The following is a 9,360-nucleotide window of genomic DNA, read 5'->3' as shown; positions in this document are numbered from 1 at the left end:
AAAAAAAAAAAAAAAAAAAAAAAAAAAAAAAAAAAACAAAAAAACAAAAACCAAAAAAAAAAAAAAAAACAAAAAGAATTACAAAAGAAGTGGCCATGTTGAAAGATTTATTTACATTGCATGCATGAGAAGGTCAAGGATAAAACCCAAAACTTGGGAGCACAAGTATTACAAGAAAAAACAACCCAAGCCATAACATTTCACCCGTAAGATGGAGCTCATCAATACATTCTATAACTCAAGGTCCATAGCAAATTTTAATGGCACTCGGGTCATAGAGTCGAGGACGTTAATCTCTCAGAAGAGAGGGAATTTTGCAAACACGAGAGGCATCCGCAATTGAGCTTATTCGTAATAATAATTTGACAAAAACTTGTGTGAGACCGTCTCACCATGAGACGAGTCGGGTCGGGTCGGGTCAAGATGCAAATGTAACACTTATATGCACAAATGTCATACTTATATGCTCAAATGTAATACTAATCAGGAATAAAATTTTTGTTACTTATTAGGGTAAATTTAATACTTTTAATGGAAAATACAATACTTTACATTTTTCCTCAAAAGTATTATATTTGGCCTTATAAGTGAGAGGTACTTGTCAACATTACTTATTATGGAAAATGTATTACTTTTTCTCTTATAAGTAACAAAAATTGTATTTTTTATTAGTGTTATATTTGAGCATATAAGTGTGAGATTTGTACATATAAGTATGACATTTGCATGGTGCTTTGACCCGACCCGACCCGTCTCACGAATAAGGATTCGTGAGACGGTCTCACACAAGTGTTACCCTAATAATTTTGGTTTCACTATTATTCTAATCAGATTAGTGCTACTTTTATTAGTTGGATATGGAAATTATCATTGAGTATAATTATGAGTTTTAGGTTGTTAGGATTTATTTTATTTAGATTTAGTTTGTTAATTAGGATTAATTTTGTAGTAGTTTGTTAGGAATTTTTAGTTATCTTGGGAAATGTTCAACGAAATTATAATTCTACAGCTATATATATCACTGTCTAATATGAGTAAAGATATAGTGAAATTTTTGAGATAGAAAACTGTGATAATTTTCACGAACTTGAGCGAGTTGGACCATGATTTAATCATGGTGTTTAGACTTATCAAATGTGAAACTTCACTTGTGGCGTGTTCTAATCATGAGGGCCTATAAAATGCCAAATATATATCATTTTCCTTGCCCAAATTAAACCTTCGAATTAGATTTCGCCCAACCTAATAAACCGTCTTGAGATAATATCTTTTAATTAAAGTGTAAAATATCCAACTAGCATCACATCACAATCTTAGTCTATCCTTATCTATGCAATACTGTCTCACTTTCAAATGTGAGTCATACTTTCATATATATAATCAAATTTGTAATTTCCCCAGTATTTTCTCTACATCCATGCAACTTTAATTTAATTCACTTTCAAAAGTCGGCCCCAATTTCACATCTCTATAATTTTAACTCACTTTTAATAAGTTTTAGTACACATACTCCAAATTCTTATATTACTCCATTACTTTTACTCCCTTACATGACAAGTTATGAAGTTATGATAAGACATTTTTATCATGTGAATCCTAGCATTAGTGTTTACATTAAAAGTATGAGTGTAAGTCAGAAGTAAAGTTTGAGAGTACGTAGCATTTTCTTTAGCAAGCTTGCAAGACAAGTGACATAATAAATAAAAAATAAAAAAAATAAATCTTTGCCATTTAGACTTGCAAATGCCCTCAGTTAAGGGATGAGGACAGCTTTAGAAGCTATTAGGCTAATAGTAGCACAAATGAAATTGGCTCCTGCTTTCAAAATACCATATCACTTTAAAAATTTATTATATATATATATATATATATATATATATATATATATATATATATATATATATCTTTTATGAATACATACACTAATTTAAGATATTAAACAACAATAAATTTTTTTTTTCAAATTTCGTCAAATAATTTTACAAAATTTGAAATAAAATAATTCGTATTTATGCACATATTTAGGAAAAAATATACTATATAAACATTTAAAATAAATATTACGTAGAATTTCAAATTATGAAAACTAAAATTAATTCAATTAAGTATTAATATGTTATTTCAAATTATTTTGTAAAGAAAAAATTCAAATTTATCAAAAATATCAATTGATGGACAATTTTATTAGTCATCGTAAGTGCTTGATTTAGGAAAAATTCTACGAAAAGATTATTTTTGAAAAAATAGAAGCACAAGCAAAACGAAAGGTGAGGCTTAGTTCGAGTTAAGCGAAACATTCTTTCCTTAAAACCTTATTTGCTACCTCCCAAAGGTGTTAGGAGCGTTGAATGGAGCCTAGGTTTCTCAAGATAAAATGAACTACGACTTATGGTTTGAGCACTCAAACAATAAGCTCAGCGAACTAGAACAGTGGGATGAACACATAAATTTTGGAGGAATTGACGAGTAAAGGTTTTTTTGGAAAGCAAGAACGTGGGTTACGAGAATTGACCGTTCAGTTAGAAGGCCGAATAGTTACTCAGTTGTGACTATTCGGTCCCCAAGCCCAAATAGTAGGGACTCACCTTGTGACTATTCGGTTACAAGGTCGAGTAGTCACTGCTCGGATAATAGTAAAAGAGTTGGAAAATATTTTTTAAAAGTTGGCATAACTTAGCTTGCAAGACAAGTCGCTTTTCTTAACGACATTAGTGCCTGCAAGTGCGAGCATAGACAAGTCTCCCTGTATGCAAGAGAGAATCCCTATACTATACAATGGTTCAATAGGCAATTAGTTATGTACTATAGTTATAAAAAAAAATGGTAAATTTTACAAATATAAAAATGCATGTAAATAACTATATCTCGTAACAAAAAAGTCGTAAATAACAACTAAGTGAATCAATAATTTTTTGAAAATGTTAATTAAAATAAATGATAAAAGTGAAGGATCATAATGTTCAATTACTCAAAATAATACTAAAGTTGTATTGTGCATTAGAAATTATACAACCAACAAAATATTATAACATTAAACTAAAACTATAAAATTTATTAAAATAAATATATCTATAATTTATTGTGATTGAATATAAAGTAGACGCATTCTTTTAAAATACATTATAAAAATGAAAAAATTAATTAATGTAGATCTATAATAAGGCACTCCATGAATCATTAGAAATCTTAGTCTGGGTATATACGTATATACATATATATATATATATATATACACACACATATATACATCCATATATATAAGAGGGTGGGGGTGGGGAGGGGGGTGAGGGGGGCAACTGCCTCTGGATCCACCACGCCTACAAAACAAATTAAATATAGATCATGGTTAGAATAAAGATCATTTAGGAAGAAAAACAAAAGAATTTGCATTAGTGTATACAATTGTTATGATGCACAAGTACAACCAAAGCAAGCTAAGGGGAGGGCCCTGCAATATCAAACTTTCTGTTGCATTAAATTGAGTGGGGAACACCACATTGATGAGCAATGGGGAAGTCCAGTCAAAATCTGAGCACCCTCAACTAAACTAGAGGACCATACTCTAACGCAATTATGTTATTCATGAAGATAGATGAACATTTAGAAAATTTTGTGTTGTCAGGATTGCTGGGACTTGTAGTAGTGGTAAACATGTAAATTTACTTTAATGCACTAGATCCATCACTATTATTAATATTATTTCGTTTTTTGAACTCGTATGACCGCTCACCAAGAAAATGTTGACAAGATTCGAACTCATGACATTTAAGTATGAGAATCATGTTTCACTCACTTCGTCACTCGTTTTGAAGCCACTAAAACTGATTTTGGTTCTATAAATTTATGCCAATTTCATTTTATCATCCTGATCAATTGATTCACTTTGGAAATCATGGGTTGTTCCCATTTAAGATGAATTGAAAGACAACCTCAATGGTCTTAATTTTGATTAGTATTGATGGAGATATTAGAAATGACTCAAGAATGAGGACCCGGAGCTTGGATGCCCAGAGCTCCCTCAAGAATTGAAGAAGGTTCGGTGGCCAAGACAGGGACCCGGATGAGGCTACCCGAGCCAGGTGATTGGACCCAGGGCCCGACTTCCGCTGCTTGCCTTGGGCGATTGTTGTGTCACCTCAGAGCCCATCTTCGGGGCCAGGGCGGCCGGATTCGGCCCAACAACACGGCCCACTGTGCGGGCTTTGACCCGATCTTGGGGCCCATAATGAAATTAGCTACCAAACACCATATATACCCATTGCTCATACTGGATTGAAGAGGACGTCATTGCAATGACTAGTAAAAGGAATATTAGTGAATAGTGAGTTTAAGTATGCGCAGATCCAAGTTTCCAACTTTATCGGCAACGGGGAAGAATGTGATATCATGCTAATGATGTTCAAATGATAATGTATTGCTTTATGAATATCATGATAACAATCTCGCTACTATTACATGGTTTTTATTCTGGTTAACATTAGGAAAATTAATACTTATGTAAACTATAGAGTAATTGCAAAGATATGTGAATGTGGATTTAAGTGACCAATAACAAACTTACTTTGTAGTGTTATGTGGTGAATTTATAGAATCGTAGTTCTTAAGTGCACTTTTACATGCATATAATCGATGTAGTTTGTAATTTTGCTTAGTGCATGTCTAGATGTTTGCACGGGAAGACTTATTCTTACAGGATACTGCTTGACTTTTTGTATACTATATATTATTGATAGAGTTAATTCCATAAATGGTTACTTGACTATATACATTTATTATTATTTTTATATTGACTTTCAATTTGACCATAATTGGCCCATTGACTATAGATTTTTTTTTTTTTTATAGATTTAGTCATCCATTTAAATATTTGTTTAATATACATTAATTTAAGGGTAAGAATGTAAAAATTAGCTAGTAGAATTGTCTCTCTAGATTTTCATATTTAAGGGCGTGAAACAAAGGATATAATCGCCTCAAATTTGGGGTAGAGGCTTATCAGTAATCTAGTTTAAATTGACTTATGCATCAACTTGTTCTTCACATTCCCACTAATGATGAACCTAGTGTATGAAGTCTATGAATACAATTTGTCCATCTCAGTAACAAGTCAATTTTTACATTTTTACCCTTAAGTTTAATGATGGATCTCGACGTTATACTATACTTACTTTCCAGTGGGCGGTCACCCATCTTGTGATTGGTGTAAGTCAATTACACTTAAAACCAATTGGTGATCAGTAGCTGAACGTTAACCATTTAACCACATCCTTTCATGGTAAGCCACAACGCCACGTCTCGAATTGAACATGGACTGAACTTGACGAACCTGACCGATGCCCAACATTTAATGGTTACTAAATAGAATTTAACTAAATGAACAAATCTAAAACTAAATCAATAGTAAATTAAAGCTACCGCTTATGCATGGCCAAATTGAAAATCACATGTTTGCAATTATCAAACGTCTTAAGTGGTAAATTATGATTACGTGAGAGAGGAGTTTCTTTTTCTCCCAACTTTTTTTTAATGCTCTTTTAAGCTATCGTGTAGACTGATATTTCTTAGTCTTGGCATATTAAAACGTTAGGCAAAAGTTGTACTTGATTTAATTTGTGTATCTATCACGATTGACTTGATTTTGTGCCAATGACTTGTCCATATATATTGACTTTCATAATCTAAAGCTTTAAAGTTCCCTTTTTGTTTTCTCTTTTTAATTGAAAAAAGATAAGGGAGAATTATCTCTCTGACATAATACATGACAAAGAATGAAGACCTTGACTTTAGACCAATGCTTTGATCATATGGGAACTGGGAAGGGTGTAACATTATTCCATATTTGGTTAGGGGTATATTTAATCTGTAATTGATTGATTGATTCGTAGATATTGATGAAGGATGTAGTTGTATTAACATATGTTAGTAAGTTGAGAAATTGTAATTTATATTTTTGTATTTTATAAAAGAAAAAAGTTAAAAACGATAAGATATTCAAATTTTATATTATGTTATTAAAATTTTACAAGTACAATTTTTAATGCATTTGAAAGGGAATATATAAATAAATAAATATGAAACATCTTATATGATGAATAATGTATGTTACTAAATGAAAAACTTTAAACACTTAATTTTGTTAGTTTAACTTGTTCCATGGTAGGTCATGATTTTGGCATGAGCCATTTGTGAGGATATAAATCATGGTAATTCAGTGGCTCAATAAACGGGGTCAAATGCTGGTGCATATAAGGAATCTGTCTATTTTGGACATAATTCTCATACTGTCGATGACGAGTTTTAAACCTTGGCCTCTTCCCCTAAATATTGCCTACTGAATCAATGAGTTAAGCCCATGCGGGCATGATGACACGTTCTTTGTGTGAAGGTATAGGTGTGACCGTGTGAGGAGTTAGGTCCAACCTATGGTGAGCATGGCTTGACTGCTTGAGAACTAGCTTTTGTAATGCAAAAAAGGATTTAATTTGTTTGGTGTTAGGCATCCTTCTCTCTCCGGTCATCTCAATAATCTTTGTGGCTTTTCAAAATTTCTCTCAATGAGTGGATGGGTAGATTTGAAGGGGTAGTTGCCAATTCATTGTTGCACTTTATGAGGTAGGGAAAAATTAAAGCCTCTTCCCAATTTCAAATCTCTAATCTCTATTTTCTCTAAAATTTTGATAGTGTTTGTGAATAACAATCTTCAATTTAGTACATGAATACAAAGATAAACTTTGAGGCCGGGAAGGTGAAGTGTGACATGTTTCATCACTTGATTTAAATATTTAATTTAAGAGTTGAAGATGTGTTCACTCACTATATATAAGAATATATTATTTTTGCATTATTATTGTTATATTATACACTCCACAATGTCATTGTTATGTATCTTTATAAAATATGGCTCAAAGTGTTCTTAATAAAATGAAACACAAACATTTTTTTTTATCAAAAAAACAAACATTTTTAGTGCCTAAATTATGTAGATTTAGTTTTTTTAGTATCTATCTTTTCACCATTGTAGAATACTCTCTTAAATTTATTTAAGTTTCAATTTCATCCCTTGAGTAGTAAAATAATACAGGTAATTCTTTATATATATATATATATATATATATATATATATATATATATATATATATATATATATTTTCTTTAACACTTCTTTGTAATTTTTAAATTCCATTTTAATGTATTTAATAGTATTTAGTGTGATTTTTAAATATATATAAATTTATACATTAATATTAAATATAATATTACAAAAAATTAATTTAAAAAATAATACATGTGAGAATTGAAGTGGAACCAAGGACAAAACTTTCTAAAGGAGATTAAGATTGAGGACAAAATTCCCTTTATACAAAAAATGCAAACATAAAACAAGATGCAAATATGCCAAATGTCAATTATCAGAACTCAGTCATTATACTGTGGACCATGGTCCACAATGCATTGTGGATCATATTCACAAAACGTCGTCATTTCATTAAGTAAAGAAACAGAGCTTCGTAAAGAGAACTACAGTTCATCTTAAAAGATACTGCCTCACATTTGTTTTTATATTATCAAATGAAACTATAGTTGTGTTGAAAGGAAACTGCAGTGTATATGAAATGAAACTGAATAACAATTTCACATATTCGAGTATATAATATCGAATGAAACTGTAATTATATCGAAAAGGAACTGCAGTTGTGTTAAAATGAAACTGCAATTGTGTTGAAATAGAACTGCAGTTGTGTTGAAAGGGAACTGCAGTATATATAAACTGAAAGTTAACGGCGTGCGAAACAGAGCCGTTTCAGCCGTTTGATTTCATTAATCAAAACGACATCGTTTTGAACTTTTGATGCATAAACCACAATCCATTATGGACCGCGGTCCATAGTAAAATTTGCGATCAGGACTATATTTCCAAGAAAATGAACAATCAATTAAAGGAAATATAACAGCCAATGGACTAGAAGAAGAAAATGAGGAAATAAAACTCTAAAATAGCTGAATAAAATCCTCTAACACCAACTATTTATTACTTTCTCTTCTCATTTTATATCTTATCATTAGTCAAACCAACTATTTTCTTTTTGTCTATTTTTTATTTTATTTTTACTTACTATTAATTTTTTGTGTGTGTTTAATAGTACTTTTAGTTTAGTTTCTAAATATATAAATTTGTTATATTAATACTGAACTTAATATTATGAAATATTGAATTAAAAATAATTTCAGTCAAGCCTCGTTAACCGAACATGACATATAAAATGGGACAGAGAGAATATATGAGAAAGAAAATATTATCTATCTCCTTTTAAATGCTTGTTTCAAATAATTGAAGATTAAATTTACACTATCATCACATATTCATATTGCAATTATTAAAAGTGTCAAATTTCTTTTTATTTAATATTGTTAAAAAAAATACATAATTCAAAAAAGTATATTACAAGTTCTAGTAAATTCAAAAAGTTATATTTGGAAATTACAATTGATTTAGGCCCTGTTTGGTAAATAATCAGCCTATCAGCCAATTTTGGCTTATTTGACCATTATTAATTGTTTGGTTCATAAGCTTTTTGTAACTCCAAAATGCTAAAATTCAAAAGGCTACTCAAAGCAGTCTTTTCAATTAGCTTTTTGAGAAAAGAAATTATACCAAACAGCTATCAGCTAACAACTAATTTATCAAACAACTTTCTACAATCAACTAATATTATCAACAAATCATACCTTCTAACCCAAACAGCCAACAAAATCAGCCAACAACCATTTACCAAACAGGGCCTTAACAAATAAATATGCCAAAGACCTTGTGGTCAAGTGGCATCCGATGTCCCGATTAACACTCCCACATGGATGATGGGAGTGGGTTCGAGCCAATTCTTGAATCGTTGTGCTTCAGTAGGTTGAGAAAGTAGCTATGAACAGATACTACATTTTAATAGAGTTAGTAGTACTTAAAATGAATTAGATAACAATTTCTGCCAAAGACGAGTTATGAAGCCCAAACTTCAGCTTAAATGCAGAGGGATATAGTTTTTTTTTTTTGAGATATATATGAGAAAGGTAGAATTAAAAGTAGATCACGAAAATCCTCACGTAAATGGATATGGTAACGGAAACGCTCTCTGAGTCCGTATCACCGGCGGCGACCAATCGGTCGCCGGAGGACCAAGATCTTTTGGAAAGGAGCACCAAGAAGTCGAAAAGAAGACGGGAACAATCGACGGCCTCGTCGTCGACTCCCATGGAGGAACATATGCAAGAGACGCCGACGGGAGCGGAGGCGGTAACCCCAGATTCGGCCAATTGGAGAACCCCTGCGGAAACTCCGCACAATGCATGGGCAAGGAAAGATACTCA

This window comes from Ipomoea triloba, chromosome 11 (genome assembly GCF_003576645.1).
Source record: "Ipomoea triloba cultivar NCNSP0323 chromosome 11, ASM357664v1".
In the NCBI taxonomy this organism is placed as follows: Eukaryota; Viridiplantae; Streptophyta; class Magnoliopsida; order Solanales; family Convolvulaceae; genus Ipomoea; species Ipomoea triloba.
Note: the sequence above shows the minus strand (reverse complement) of the source record.